The sequence below is a fragment of the Protopterus annectens genome, chromosome 5.part0 (genome assembly GCF_019279795.1).
Source record: "Protopterus annectens isolate FY-2018-M chromosome 5.part0, PAN1.0, whole genome shotgun sequence".
In the NCBI taxonomy this organism is placed as follows: domain Eukaryota; kingdom Metazoa; phylum Chordata; order Ceratodontiformes; family Protopteridae; genus Protopterus; species Protopterus annectens.
The window spans coordinates 672,874,763-672,891,074 of NC_056735.1; positions in this window are offsets into that span (position 1 = coordinate 672,874,763).

A 16,312-nucleotide genomic window follows, 5' to 3' on the forward strand; every position below is an offset into this window, starting at 1 on the left:
GAAGGCTGCCAGCCTAGCTAGATAGGATTTTGTAGATAATTCTGTCATTTGTAAATATTAATGTAAGCCACATGCTTGTTCTCTTAAATGTAAGAAAATGATGGTAAATGTTGAACTTAAAAAATGCAACCACATTGCACTCTGCTGGAGGAAAGCTGATAAGTCAAGCATTGTATAATTATTTGATCTCAAAACTCAGAGATGAGATGTCTGGATGAAGGAATTTTTGCAATTCTTTTGAGACCAGAGTTAATTGCTAGAATTTGCATGTATAATGTCTTTTATTGCTGTAGCTTCCTGACCAGGTGCAAGATCAAACGGGCTGTTAAACTCTGAGTTTCTGTTAGCTTGGGAACCAGAGAAAAAAATAATGTAATCTGAAATGAGTCAGTAGTACTGTGCTATCAATTTAAGTACAGAGAGACTCAGAGCATTTTGCATTTGTCTTCAGAACATCCAACTAACCAACACTCTGCCTGTGCTCTATACGTAAGTTTATTTTATAACTGCGTATGCTCTTAAATGTAGCTAGGAAATAGGAAGATTAGACTAGTTGTTTTCTGTACTGATGTCAGAACTTTTTGACTGTATTATTTTAAGCATTTCTGTGATCTCTGAACTCTTGACTAGCACTGTGTAGTAAGAAGTTTTGTCTTGTGTTTTTATTATTTATTATTAAATATTTTTGAACCTCTCAACTGTGGCTGTTTTGTGTAGAGATAATTTAAGCTCTAGAGTACATTGCATATATATAATGACACTGTACTAAGCCACTTCAATAAGCCTTGCTGTTCAGTTATACTTACCATTTGGATAATAATATTGCACAGTAATAATCAGACACCCTTTGATAAGGGCCTTATTAGTAGCTGATATTAGTGGTTGGTGGCAAGTGGTACTACCGTACAGTCTGGGCAGAAAGGGCATAGCTGGAGAACCTGTGCCAGCCTTTCACAGGACTGTGTGTGTGTTTGTATATAACTCATATCTCAAAGTGTGTGTCAGCTACTGGGCAGGGACACAAAGCACTGGTTGGACAGAGAGGGTGCTGGAGGTTTTAGCTTGACCACTAGGCTGAGATCTGGACCCTATAGTTGTGCCAGTGGGGAGTTTTATTAGGGATCTGGAGAGAAAGGGAGAAATCAGCCCCAGATTGACTGTGATCTCTGTGTGCTCTTGAGGGAAATTGTACTTTACTGTGTATGTATTTGTTATCCTTCCCAATGTGGACACCCCTCACTGGTGTTAGTGGTGAGGATTGAGGCTCCTTAATTGCTGGGCCAGTACGCGGGCATCACAGTAGATATAGCAATTTAAAATAAATTCTTAATTTCAAAGGCAAAAGGGTTATAAGAAATCAAACAGGGATGTATAAATGTGGAAAATGTAAGGTATGTGTGAGGGTAAGAAATACGTCTGGTACCAGAATTATTGGTAAAAGGTATATGACTAGTGATAGGTTTGACTGTTGCTCCTGCGATGTGGTCTACATAGTAGGCTGTGGATGTTCACCCCAAATGGTATATTGGTAAGACTAAGCAAATGGTGAAAGTTCACATTTTAGAGCATTTGTAATGATGTTAGAAATAAGCAGTTGGATAGTCCTACTGCAGATCATTTTGTAAGGTACAATGGGGAGATGATGAAAGTTTGTTTTTTAGTGTATTGGCTAAACCACAATCAGTGGGTGGGAGCAATTTTTCACAGAGGTTATTAGAGCTGGAAAGTAGATTTATATTAAATTACAGAACACTTATAGGTTCATAGGTTCATAGGTTCATAGGTTTATACTAGGCTATCTGCCCTAAGGCATTTATAAGCCTAGCCCAAAGTTTTGTGGCTTACGCCACCCCTTATATGAAAAAATACTGTGCCCATTAGTTTGTTGTGCCTCTGTCCAGCAGTAACACAGAGATGATTCCTGGGGTAAACCTACAATCTCCCATCCACAGGTCAAGATTTCTCTTGAACACAGCCAGCGAGGTGCTCTGCCTCACATGGACCGGGATTTTATTCCACAGCATAGGGAGTCTCTGAGTGATAAATCTATCCCTCCAGCACGTCCTATTTATATCCGTGCTAAGGTTAAAGTCGCTTGCTCTAGTGGTTTTGGTGGATTTGGATTTTCTGAGGTGGAGCATGTCCATTAATTCCGGGTTGGACATGGCCTTGTATGTCAGGCACATGTCACCTCTGAGCAGACGGTATGCGACCTATATACCTAGAGGTCTTAATTTGAACATCAATTTGAATGTTTAAATTATTTATATGTATGGTTCCACTTTGTTATATGTATGGATGACTATGGGAGGTGGCTCTTTAAGGGCTGTTGAATTATTTAATTGTTCAATGATTATTTAATTGTATTAATTGAGGATTTGTATAAAAAGATTGCTTGGTGTGTGAAATGTTATTCCCCTGAAGGTGAGCCGAGGTACCAGAACTCTATTAAAATCTTTGCAGTATTTGGTGGCTCTGTTTGCTTTTTTGTTTTTTATGTATTTGAAATGAGATTTGACTAATATTATATAAGTTTTGTTTTTGAATAATGGTGTTAGGTATTCTATGACTGTGCATGCATATCAGTATATATAATCCTTCCCATTCCTTGTATAACTATGGTTTAATTTATCTGTTAAGTGTCACTAATGCATTGCCTGTTTGCATTGCTATTGCCTTCTGGCTCCTGTCACAGCTGAAAAAGGGTTTCAGCCTGGTACACTAACCCAGTTAGCAAATTGAATAAACAAATTAATAAATAAGTAGTGGTCCCAGCACAGAACTCTGGGGGGATGCCACTGGTGATAGGTACTTTTGAGGAAAGTGTGCCACAAATCCTGACAGACTGGGTTCTGCCAAAAGCCAATTTCATATCCAGTGAGTTGGACCCTACAGAAAGCACTGCTACATTTGTGGAAGGGTTCCATTCTCACTGCAATACTTGCACTGCAGTGCAGGTCCCAATCTATAACAAATACATTGCCAAATACAGGACTACATCCCTTTGGTGAAACCAAAGCATAAGCTACTGTTGATTTATTACCCTGCCTAGTGACCCATTTGACCATAATCTGCCTCTGACTGCCCCTGTTTGATACTTAATTCTCTGATACCAAAGCTGATGTCAAAGGCATTTGGCTGACCCTCTTTGCCAATGACTGAAAACCTAGAGCCATCAGCAACTCCCCTAGGGACTCCCAGATTCTATAAAAAGGACTAATGTGCACAAACAAAGCATGCCACAGCTATGGTCTCAAACTAAATATAAAAAGTGTAATATCATATCCTTTGTTAGATAGGAGCATTCTTAATTCTACCACATTAAAGACACCCCTCACTCAAACAGGCACAGTTGTCAGAGACCTGGCAAATCTGATCACAATGCACTCTCCTTCAACCATTGTGTAGCCACAGTTGTTGGGAAATCCTCCAATTTAGCACTGGTAATTACTAAGGTATTTCCCTTGCATCCAAAAATTATATCATACCTCTCTACTCCTCCCTTATCTGGCCTATAATTTAATAAAGGCTCCCTTTGGCATTCACTTTTCCAAACATATGATGCAACTTTAAAGATCCCCAAGTATCCTCACAAAGAAAATCAAGGACCTAAGTTGCATGACCTATACAGAAAACCTTAAAGCTCTAGCTATCTTTACTGTCTCTTATTTACTCCTTAGAGATGAGCTGTGCCTGGCACACAAGGCCTCAAATGACTTTGTCCTGTATGACAGCTTTTTGCAAAAGTGGCAACACCATGAATGCCATTACTAAAGACCTTAACCTTCACTGCAACTTAAACCTGCCAAATACTTCACTCAGAAAATTCATGTGCTATGGAAAGATTCCCCCCTTATAGTGAACGGAGTACTTCCCTTATGTTTTTTTAAATGCAGCCTGCATGAGTGAATGGATAACTATAAATACATCTCTGGCCTTCCCCCACAAACCTTCATGAAAAAGGGTAGTAAGTAATTGGAATTGCTGTGCCTAGGCTACAAATGAGCTATACAATTCATTGACTAGTAACAACCTATGAACCAGTGTAGGAGGTTATATGTAACTGGATAATTTTTTCTATAATCCCAGAGTGAGGAGTAGTATAAAAACATTGGCTAGATATAAGTAGGCAGTATGCATGGACATTCTATCATCCACTGTCTCTGTGACTTCCCCAAAGAAATTTACCAGTTTAAATAGGCAGAAAGTACTTTCCACAAAGCCAGATTGGCTTGTGTCAAGGACTTGTAGGGTTCCAATATCCCCATTTATGAATTCCATGATTATGCATTCCATTATTTGGAAATGATACCAGTAAGGCTAATTGGTCCGTAGCCCCACGTGCCATCAGTAGGGTCACCCCATGGAGGAGTAAAACTAGCACCTGTTCTAAAGGGCTTTGGTCTATACTGAGAATAGAGACAAAGACTAAATAGGCTGGTGAGGCAGTATTTCATAACAACAAGAAAACAATGTGGTATATTGCCTGGACTCAGAGAGTTAGTGTTTTTAGTTTTGGAGAGGGTATTTTGACTTGCTGACAGGAAATAATGAGGCTGTTGACTGGCTGGTGTTTGGGAGAAATCAGTGGGGGAAGAGGGGAAAAGTTTGAGATAAGTTTGTCTCCTGGTATATCTGAGATTTCATCTGAGTCAGAGCAGCTGGTGTCGCTGGATATACATTCAGTTCAGTGTGGTACATTGTTTCTAAAATTCATGACATAGTTAAAGAATGCAGTCATGTTTAATTTGTACTGTTCCTTATGAGTTTTGATCTTTTCTCTTAGTTCTTTATTTAAACTTTTGAGGACATTTCTAATGTTGAGTGATTTAAGTTTAATCTTTTCCATCCACATTTTTTTGCTCTTGCTGTAGAGTTTATTGTTACTGGAGTTTCACCATAAAGACTTGTTTTTGAACTTGGCACTGTATTTGAGGCAGCTAGTTCCTTGCATAAATTTAGGTGAGAGTAGAAATCAGTCCCTTAAGCAACCATTTTAACTATATGGTCTTCTTGGGGAAAATATAACCCTCAAAATTCTTTAAGTCATAAGCTAACACTAGGAAGTTAGCCTTGGAGAAGTTCCTGAAGACAGTAGAACTGCAGTTCTTCTGGAGATGAGTAATGATCTGATTTCACCAGTGACAGGTGTGAGGTCTATTAGAGCTACAGTAATGAGATTCAGATAAAGTAGATCAGAGCCTCTAGATGGAGAGTATACTATTTGTTGAAGAGTGTTTACACTGGGGAAGCAGAGAAACCATTGTGCATATTTGTTGTTTGTGGTGTATGTTTGTCACATTATTGATGGGTAACTAAAATCTCACAGAATGATTGTGCTAGATTTTATAGTTAGTGATTAGTTTTCTGAGGTAAACATCATGAGCTGAGAATGGGGATATGGAGGAGGTCCTGTTGTAGGTTATGATGAGAAATGTGGACTTGTATTATAGATCACACAATATGCAGGAATTCTAGGTTTTAATTATGTTCAATTATTCACAAGTTGATGGGGTTACGAATAATATAGATATGCCTTACCAGGTGCAAAGCCATGCCCAGACGAGGATCAACATGAGTGATAATCTTTAAATCCAGGTAGACAGGGAATGTTGTCACTACACTGCAATTATGCTTTTGTATCTATACAATGTGAATGCTTTTGAGGGTCATGAAAGCTTCTGTGGTAGGAAATGTTTTGTTCAGGTTTCTAACTCTGAGCAGTGCAATTATTGGCTCAGATGGAATTTGTTAGGTTGGGAAGTGTAGAAGACTAACTTTTCATAAAAAAGACACTATGAAGGTAGAAAATGTTGTGTCCAATATGCAGCCAACCAGACAAAAAAGGTGCAAGCCATCCCAAATGAAGTGGATAGAACTGCCAACCATCTGTCTCCAAAATGACATACATTAGACCTCTTATAATGACGCAAATTTCTGAGCCAATTGTTGAATTCATGCTTACATTTTGCCATCATTTATAGTGATGGCAGGATACTGCTCAGGACTACCTGCTTACCAGCCTTAATAGCTTATGAGAAGAGCTCAGCCATGTTCTTCTTTACATCTTCCAAGCTGAAGGGTCAAGGGTCATCCAAACTCTCATGTGCAACAACCAGTTCATATGGTAGATATGTGCAGTGAGGAGATATAAGAGTCTTAGCGAAAGCACACATTTTGGAACTTGATAGGCAGCTGACCATCACTCTATCTTTGCTCATACCAGTGAGTGGGACATTAGCATATGATAAGGCCATGTCAGTATGCTCGAGTTGGCTTAAGGGCTTATGTCTACCACTCAGGTGACCTTTGTTTCTAGTGGAAACAAAAGTGTGTTTTGCAGATGAGGTGAGAATGTGCGGCTGAGGTCTAAACACAGTAGTTTGCTGCCTAGGGGCCCTAGGAGGCTTTGAGAGAGATTTTCTCAGTACCTCAGTATGCATAGGTTTGATGTTAACAGTGTGATGTGGCAATGTGAGAATGTATTGAACACTGGCAACCTGGGTAAATGAAGGTTATATGATGTGTGCTGCCACTTTAAATAAGTGTCTACATGCCTCAGAGGAAGATTCATGTCTAGTATCAATAAATGGGTTTGTCATTGGGTATCAGGAGGTACTTAAACTGCCTCAGTGTGCCTAAAAAATGAAGGATGGCAATAGAAGGGGTACATGCAGACTGTGATCCCATGGTGTCTGGTAATCTGATGGGAAATTAGTATAATTAGGTTCTGAGAAGTATAGTATAGCTAAGAAATAGTAATAGTAGGTTAGGTATTTAGCTGACAGTACATGTACCTGTTCTAAAGACTCAAAACTTGCCTGTAATATAAAAAGGACCAGCTGAAGAGGCAGGTATGTATCCCAGAGACTAACCCTTCTCTGGAACAAGTTCCACATCCATGTGAAGCAGAGTTTCTCTCCAACCCAATTCAAATATAACTTGAACAAGTGGATGGGGAACAGGAAATTCATCCCTGGTTTGACACCTATGTCTCTAATGGACAGAGGTGGCCTGTAAATGGTTAATCTCCAAGGCCCCTGCTTGTAGATGTTTCATCTTCCAAGTCCCTACTTACTTACCAAGGGTACCAGAACTTGTCAGAGATTTGGAATGTATGGCTAGGCTTAAAAAGGCTTTTGTGGTCGCTAGCCCAGTAAACAACTACGAACCTATGAACCTATTTAGCAATGATAGTTTGGGTATGATTCAAAAAACAGAGCACAGTAATACCAAAAAGACAACCACTTATAATGTTCTTAATGTCTTATGGCAGCACAGTCAAAACAAAATGGACAAACAATTACAATATTCTCAGAACAATATGTTAGAAATATGACACAAGTTATAGGCACAAGCTTCACAAAGTTTAGTAAATATTATATAGCAATGATGACAGACATTACACTAACAGATGCTACAAGACAGAGGTGCGCAATGGCTACTTTGTAGCATGGGTTAGTGCACTCATTGATACAGTGCAGCACACAGCAGCTTGGCACAAACGAGGACTAAGCTATGCAATGCACAACAAAATAACACAATAGCAAAAATAAGCAATGGAAAACATAACTGCTACAAAATAAAACAACAGCAAATAAACATGAAAACAAAAACTAATTTAAAATAAAACAATAGAAACCACAAGGCAGACTATGGGGCAAGCAGTGCTTGTAAGACCATAGTAAAATCATGTTCTGAGCACAGCTCATTTCTCTTCTCTCATATGAAAAAAGCTCACCAATGGCAAACCACACAGATCAAAATAGCCTCTTCAGTGGTCGTCTGGGGATCTGAACTTACTGACGTCCAGCAGCAAGAAGCTTAAGCAGAGATAAGTACTGAGCTGCAAAACTCACTCCAAAATAAGACAACTAGTTTTATGGAATCTTATTTGCTGGACTTTACCTTATGACATATAACAAACACAAGATTTTTACTTTGGAAAGACACTGTTTCACAATATCTCCATATGTCTGAAATAATTTTCTCTATTTTGCTACTCACCAGAAGGTGTGCCTTTGCTTTTTCTTTTAAGCAACAGTACTAAATTAATTTGAATCTCAAGTCCTATTCAAGGACCCTTGTTGCAGTGGCAGTCTTGGAATCCAGTATAGTATGATTTGAATTATTTTATGGCACATTTAACTACATGTTGCACCACCTAGCGGACTCAGGAAAAACTGAGTTATGAAAGGAAACCATACTGCTTTCTTGGAGTGAGTCATATTTCTTTCAAAAAATTCAGTTATTTAAGACCTGCCCTATTCTGAAATCCTAGCCTAATTCCTATGGAGGACACATATTTTGCATGCAATGGTGTCAGTTTTCAAATACGGCAACAGTAAAAACCTATAAAGATGAAAGCAGCATTCAGTATTTGTACAAATCATTATAAGTAAATAGCTCAAGGATGATTATATTTTAAGTCTAATATTAGTTTACAAAGCATCAATCAGTGTTTTAAGGAGCCATAATATTTGCATATTTACATATCCTAAGCTATTACTTTACTTTGTCTTTACCTGGTGGCTTGGGTTAAGGCAATATCTAGCTTTATATCAAGCTCTGTGTCCTGCAGTCCAGGACACAGGAATTCTCGAAAGTTGTAGAACTTCAAAACTGTATCAGCAGCTTCTGTAACTGTTTTATTTATTTGTTTATCTTATTATGTTGTTTTTTTTAAGGAGGGGAGTGGAACTCAGTTGTTGACTTTACAGCTAGGTTTTCTGTATTGCAGATGCTAATGTTATACCCCCCCGTAAAATAATCTTACCATCTATTCAATTAGCTGGTACTCTGTTCTCTGATGTCTGTTTGAAATGAGAAAGGAAGACTAGGGCTAGAGTTTTAATTAATCAATGTATTTATTTATTTATTTTTGAATATATAGGTATATGTTAAGTAGCACGTGCAAACACTTTAATTTCACATATTGTCATGTTCCTGTAAAGTACTTATGGCTGCTCATTACCAGTAGGTTAAAATAAACAGCTTTGTTAATAAACATATAAAAATGTAAAAACACTGCATATACACCTCATATAACTTGCAAAAATTATTTCTCTAAATCTGATTTTTTTTTTAGGAAATGAATGCAAAAATGGAGATGCATTTACTAAGTTTTAAAGAACAAATAATTTTCTAAAAAGAAAATTAGAAATCACATCCTCTTTAAAACAAACTCTCAAAATAGATGCATTTAATAAAAAAACTTGACTGCTAGATTGCAGAATAGCTTTCTCTAAGACTTCATATGACATTTCTAATTATTTTTGACACATCTAATTAGTTTTTATTTAATTCTAAAGATAATATTGCAGAAATTATAAAGTAACCGGTACTCTGCAAAACTCTCATTAGAAAGAAAAGTATGCATTTTGTAGATATTTTTGTAAATATTAAGCATGATATCCAATAATACGCAAAAACAGTTATCTGTGCCAAGCTGCTGATTGCGACACACCTAAGCACCAAGCTGCCTGAGTGGACCAATTTCTGATCTAGATACTATATATATATAATATATATATATATATATATATATATATATATATATATATATATATATTGTGTGGGTGTGTGTAGGTTTTATTGGTAATAAATTTAAAATGGTTTATACTACTATAATAATTTACTCAGTGTAATATGCTTGCGATATAAATTGTTCCTTAATAAGCCCAGGACATGGCTGAAAAAGAATATGTAGCCAATCCACCTAAAAAAAAAATAGATCCAAAAGGACCTATGTCACACATTATAAAGAAAAAAAAACAAACCTCTAAGCCGAATAAAGGAACCAACATGAAAGAAATGTACTAAATATATAACGAAACACAGTGGTTCTACATGGCAACACACTTTAATAAAATTCCAAACTGGTAAGTGCTTTCACAGATTAAAACCACTTCATCCGACCATAAAACATATATAAATAAACAGCAGTTAAATAGTTCTTCAAGTACTAATGGACCAATAGGATGCTACATTGTGTTAAAGCAGTAAAAATAATAAACCAATCAAATATGCCTGTAAATACACATGTTAAGACATCAATAAATATACAAATACCTGCCAAAACTTTAAAAGTTCATAAGGGAATAGAATTCCTACCCATGCACATAACATATAAGAGAAACACATAATAACTATATTTATTATATAAATAATTTGACTAAAATCATTAATGGACACATACCTAGGTTTAATAAAAACAAATTTTATATATATATATATATATATATATATATATATATATGTCAAAAACATTCTAAACTATATACCAATACCTGCAATTACATGAACATACTTTAATGTTTAAGAGCTCTAGCTCTCAAAAAGTAACTTGCTATTCAGGCCTGGTGGCTTATCAGCCTGAAAGAGGAGTATCCAGTTTTGTTCAATGGCTTCTGTATTGTTTCTCAGATTTCCACCTCTCTTGTTAACATATATAATTTTGAGGACTAGAAATGTAAACTTATGTGCTGGACCTTCTTTAGCCACATGCATGGCCAAAGCACTACTATCCTTAACATTTCTAATATCTCTTAAATGTTCCAGAATTCTGTATTTGAAAAGCCGATTAGTCTTACCTACGTAAAATGAAAAGCATACAATGCAATAGCAGAAATAAACCACATTTTTAGTCTGACAATCAGTATAAAATGCCCCATCAATCTTAAACCCCATCTGCGGATGTAAAGACTGGCCTCCCACATAGATATGAGCACAGGCCATGCATCTCCAACAGGCATACGTGCCAGATCTATCTGACTGGACATGTTTCTGACAACCTAAGGGCTTATAGCATAGGTGGCTTTTCATTGATCTATTTTTCCTAAAAGTAAAGCTGGGTTTGTTACCTATCACACCATTCAATTCCTAAACAGTCGAAAGAATATCCCAGTTGTTAGTAATCACACACAATGCATATGCTACTTGCAAATGTTAGGGGCATCCTAATTCTATCATTAGCATCAGTCCTTGTATTCAATGTAGTAATCACATTGGTAGTAGATCCCTGCACATCCAATGGCATATTGCTATAGTAAGGTCTACAACTACCCTTTCTTTCCTTCCAGGCTTCTTTTATCTGAAAATCAATCACACTAGCTTTATAACCTCTGTCTACAAATTCACTCTTTAGTGTGGCTAAAGCTGTGGTTAATAAACTTTTGTCATTGTACAAATGCATGGTACGATAAATCTGTCCTTTTAGCACATTCAATTTAGTATGCCTAGGATGCATACTCCCATTATTAGCACATTGTTCTTCCACACTATTTTCCTGTACATAGTAGTCAAAACAGAACAAAGATTGTCTCTATTTACTTTCACATCCAAGAATTCAATCTCGTTGGACGAGTATTTATATGTAAAATTCAAAAAACTACTGATACCATAAATATATTGTAAAAATTCAATCAGACGTTCTTCGGTATCGTGCCATAGCAAAAAAATATTATCAACAAAACGTTTATATCATACAATCAAAGTGTAGTATGCATTATTAGAAAGAACATTGTTGACTTCCCAGTGTACCAATGAAATTTGGCATAGCTATTGGCACATGCAGTGCCCATAGCTACACCAACCTTCTGTATGTAATATTCATCCCCAAAGATAAATGCATTGTTTTCAAGAATAATCTCCAATAGCGCACACAGGAGCCTGACCTTACCTCCATACACATTCTTACTGAGTAACAATTCCCTTATGTTCTCTATCCCCCAGCTGTTAGGAATGACAGTGAATAAAGACTATATCTAGAGTCACAAAAAAACAAGAATCTGTTAATGATTCTAAATGTATACTCATGTCATTCAAAAATCCTTGGTATCCTTTAGAACAGTGTCACATTCATTCAAAAACAGATGCAAATTCTTCTCTGCAAATATCAAAAGTGGCTTTTTGAGCCGGAACAAAGGTTAAGCCTCTATTAAGTAAAGTTATTTGTGCCTCTGATAGTATATATGAGGATATATTAAATACTAAACCTGCTTGGCCCTCTTTCCTGTCCTGGTTTCTTCATCGACACTGTGTAGACGCCGTACTCTTCCATTCATGATACGGCTCCTAGATCTTCCTCTTACTGGAAGCGGATTCTGCAATAGAAAATGTCCCTGTGAAGTACTCATTATAGCAAGTCTCTGGTATTACTAGGACTCATACGCGCTGCCACAATCAATTTTTGCCTTACTACAGGCCCAGTACTCTTATTCTTATTTGTCCGTACTACGGATAGTACTAATAACTACATTGCTGGACCTTTTATCTAATAAATGCTGAGATGTTGTCAGAATCTCAGTAGGAGTAGATGGAACCTGTTGAACAGATAGAACCGGTTCATTAACCATCCTCACGTTCTCCTGTCTCTGCCCATTTTCTGTAACATGTTGTGGTGGTAAATCTGAACTGTTTCTTTCTCTGTTCCAGGAAAAAAACAGTACCCTCATGAAAGTCATTAAGATCCCTTTGAATTTTACGTGTTTTAGTAGTTGACAGTCTTTTATCATAGCTAGAGATATTTTCATGTAGATTCTCCATTTTATCACCCAAAACATCCTATGGGTAAGTTTCATATATCTCATTTTGCAGTACATGAATCTCATTATACAACTCTAACTCTTCCAGACGGAAGAAGTCAATGAACCGGTTCCATCTGTTCAACAGGTTCCATCTACTCCGACTGAGATTCCGACAATTTTAAATGTGAATTCATCTCAGCATTTATTAGATAAGAGGCCCAGCAATGTAATTATTAGTACTATGAGTAGTATGGACACAGGAGACGTTCCAAATGAGAATAAGAGTACTGGGCTTCTGGATGTGCAAGGATCTGACACTACCAATATGATTACTACACTGAATACAAGGACTGATGCTAATGACAGAATTAGGATGCCCCTAACATTTGCAAGTAACATACTCATGGTATGTGATGTGATTAAGAACAACTGGGATATTCTTTCGACTGTTTAGGAATTGAATGGTGTGATAGGTAATGAACCCAGCTTTACTTTTAAGAATAATAGATCATTGAAAAGCCACCTATGCTATAGGCCCTTTGTTTGTCAGAAACATGTCCAATCAGATAGATCTGGCACATATGCCTGTAGGAGATGCATGACCTGTGCTCATATCAATGTGGGAGGCCAGTTTGTACATCTGCAGATGGGGTTTAAGACTGATGGGGCATTTTATACTGATTGTCAGACTAAAAATGTGGTTTATTTCTGCTACTGCATTGTATGCTTTTCATTTTATGTAGGTAAGACTAATCAGCTTTTCAAATACAGAATTCTGAAACATTTAAGAGATATTAGAAATGTTAAGGATAGTAGTGCTTTGGCCATGCATGTGGCTAAAGAAGGTCCAGAACATAAGTTTACGTTTCCAGTCCTCAAAATTATATATGTTAACAAGAGAGGTGGTGATCTGAGAAACAATAATGAAGCCATTGAACAAAACTGGATACTCCTCTTTCAGGCTGATAAGCCAATAGGCCTGAATAGCAAGGTTTCTTTGAAACCTTTTTTGAGAGCTAGAGCTCTTAAACATTAAAGTATGTTCATGTAGTTGCAGGTATTGGTATATAGTTTAGAATGTTTGACACACACACACGTTGACTGCTGTGAGATTTGAAACCCCTACCTATCTAGTTATACCATCTAAAGGACTCAGTACTTAACACAAGTGTCACAACAGAAGCCTGCCTTCTATAGTGTGAGAGTACACTTTAAGATGATGACATTAACATTGTGTTGCAGAGAAAAATTATGTTGGGAGAAGGTTCTGACACTGATGTGGACTTACCCTGCAGTGTAAAAGTTTCTTCAGGATAGTAGTTTATTGAGGCCAGCAGTAAGTAAGTTCATAATGATACAACTCTATATATGCACACACATGTTGCCTGCTGTGAGATTAGAACACCCTACCTATCTAGCTACACAAGCTAGAGGACACAGTACTTAACACAAGAGCCACCACAGAAGTCTGACATCTACAGTCTGACAGTGCAAGTCAGTATAAATAGAAGTAGCCTCTCATTCTGTGTCAGAGAAGATATTGTGATGTTAAAGGTTTTGTGCAAATCCATATTTGTGTTTACTATATGTAGGAGTAAGTGCAATTGTATGATCAATAATAAAAACATACTGCTAACTTAGGTCATCTGTGCTGTCAGTAATGTATATTGCAGAACTGAGACTGACAAATGTACCTGTGTTGTATACATGAGACACACACCCCTGTGAAACACAGGATGGACACTTAGGCAGTCAGGCTACACAAGCTGGAGGACACAGTACTTAACACAAGAGCCACCACAGAAGTCTGACATCTACAGTCTGACAGTGCAAGTCAGTATAAATAGAAGTAGCCTCTCATTCTGTGTCAGAGAAGATATTGTGATGTTAAAGGTTTTGTGCAAATCCATATTTGTGTTTACTATATGTAGGAGTAAGTGCAATTGTATGATCAATAATAAAAACATACTGCTAACTTAGGTCATCTGTGCTGTCAGTAATGTATATTGCAGAACTGAGACTGACAAATGTACCTGTGTTGTATACATGAGACACACACCCCTGTGAAACACAGGATGGACAATTAGGCAGTCATAGATCACTACCAATATTAGCAGTGGAGTGTGCACATGCATGGTCAATGTGCACTGAAAATATCAAAGAGTGCTTAATGTTCCAATGCAGTACGGCCAAGTCATGATGAAGTATATGTGCCAAGGCTGTATGTGGTTGTATATTATTTGTAAGTGTCAGGGCTGCAGTGCAGACCTACCTGTCCAGAATGAAGTTGTCAGTTAACCACACAGTTCACTGCATTTCACATTAGAACATTAAGTAATTTCGATGTAAGAAAGTAACATATTCTAATAAGAAGACTTATTTTTGTTCAAAATCTCTTCCTGAAGGGCAATACTGAGAAATGTGTTTGCGCAGATGTTGGCAAAGTGTTAGCTCCTGCATGATTATTTGATGCGTTTAAACTCAGATTGTAAAGTAGCAGTGTCCAGTGGTGTTCAGTGGAGGTCCCTGCCAACCTTTGCACAGATAAGGAGAAGAGAGGAAATGTTGTGATTCTGATTACACATAGAACAGACCTGTTTTATCTTAGCATGTTGCATATATACACTTTGCATGTTATAGTATACCTTTCTATGTTATGGCCAAAGCTTAATTCAAAAATGAATTGTGGTGCTTGCCTTCCTTGTTTGCACAATGTTAGGCGGTAAGCAAATTGGGTTCATTGTTGAAGGAAAAAAGTGAAAACTATAATTGGGTTAATGTTCTGTAGCGCAAGCAGGCTTAGAGGTGAGGCACATCCATCAGCACTCTGAAGAGTACTGAGTGGAGAAAATACACCTGTCAACCTAACCTTCTCTGTGGCACAAAGTATAAGCTTAGTGAGCTAAATAAAAAAGCAGATTTAAAGCAGTGGTTGAGACCAGTATGTAGGTCATTTTACAAAGGGTGTCGGAATGTGATTATAATAATTAATTTTGATTATGACTGTAAGAATAGATAGAAATGACTATCCTAAATATGTTGATTGCCCAAATTGTGTCAGTAATGGCCAATGGGATAATCTTTTTTACCTGCTATATATCAGTCTTGGCTTCAAGGGAAATCACATGTTAATTGGGTATACAATGTGGTGTAAAGCAAAAACTTACCACATTTTGCAATAATACCTGAAATGCCATGTGCCATCACATACTCCTCCTGCTCATTACCAGACCTCATGCAAATGCTGATGATTACAACAGAGGGGGGATACATAGATATATAGGTAACACATTCACAGCAAAGACACTTATAAAAACAGGCAATTTCACCTAATGCTGGATTTGAACTGTTGTCAAAATGAAAAAGTATGTGTATAGACTTGATCATTATCTCAACACCCCACATAGGAAATTATACTTCACACAACCTGTGAGAGAGGGGAGCTTTGAGCAAGCTATCTGTCCCTGGAGGAGTGGTTCCAGCCCAGACGTTAGTAGTTTATTGGCCATTTTGGGCTAATTTCTATCTCTTTCATTTCCCTATTATAAAATCCGTGTTTGCATGGTTTTGTGCACTGGGCAGCACCGGTTAGCTACAGTTAAATTATTCCTGGCTCTACTAAGTCTCCTGTTCAGTTTCTAGCAAAACATCAACCACTCCACCACAAACTCAGACACAGTCCATCACTAAACTCAACTCCCTCTCCAAGCGCACTCAAAAGCACCCTACACACCACCAACAGCAGGCAACCAGCCCGCTGACTGGAAACCTCCAACCTCAAGGCA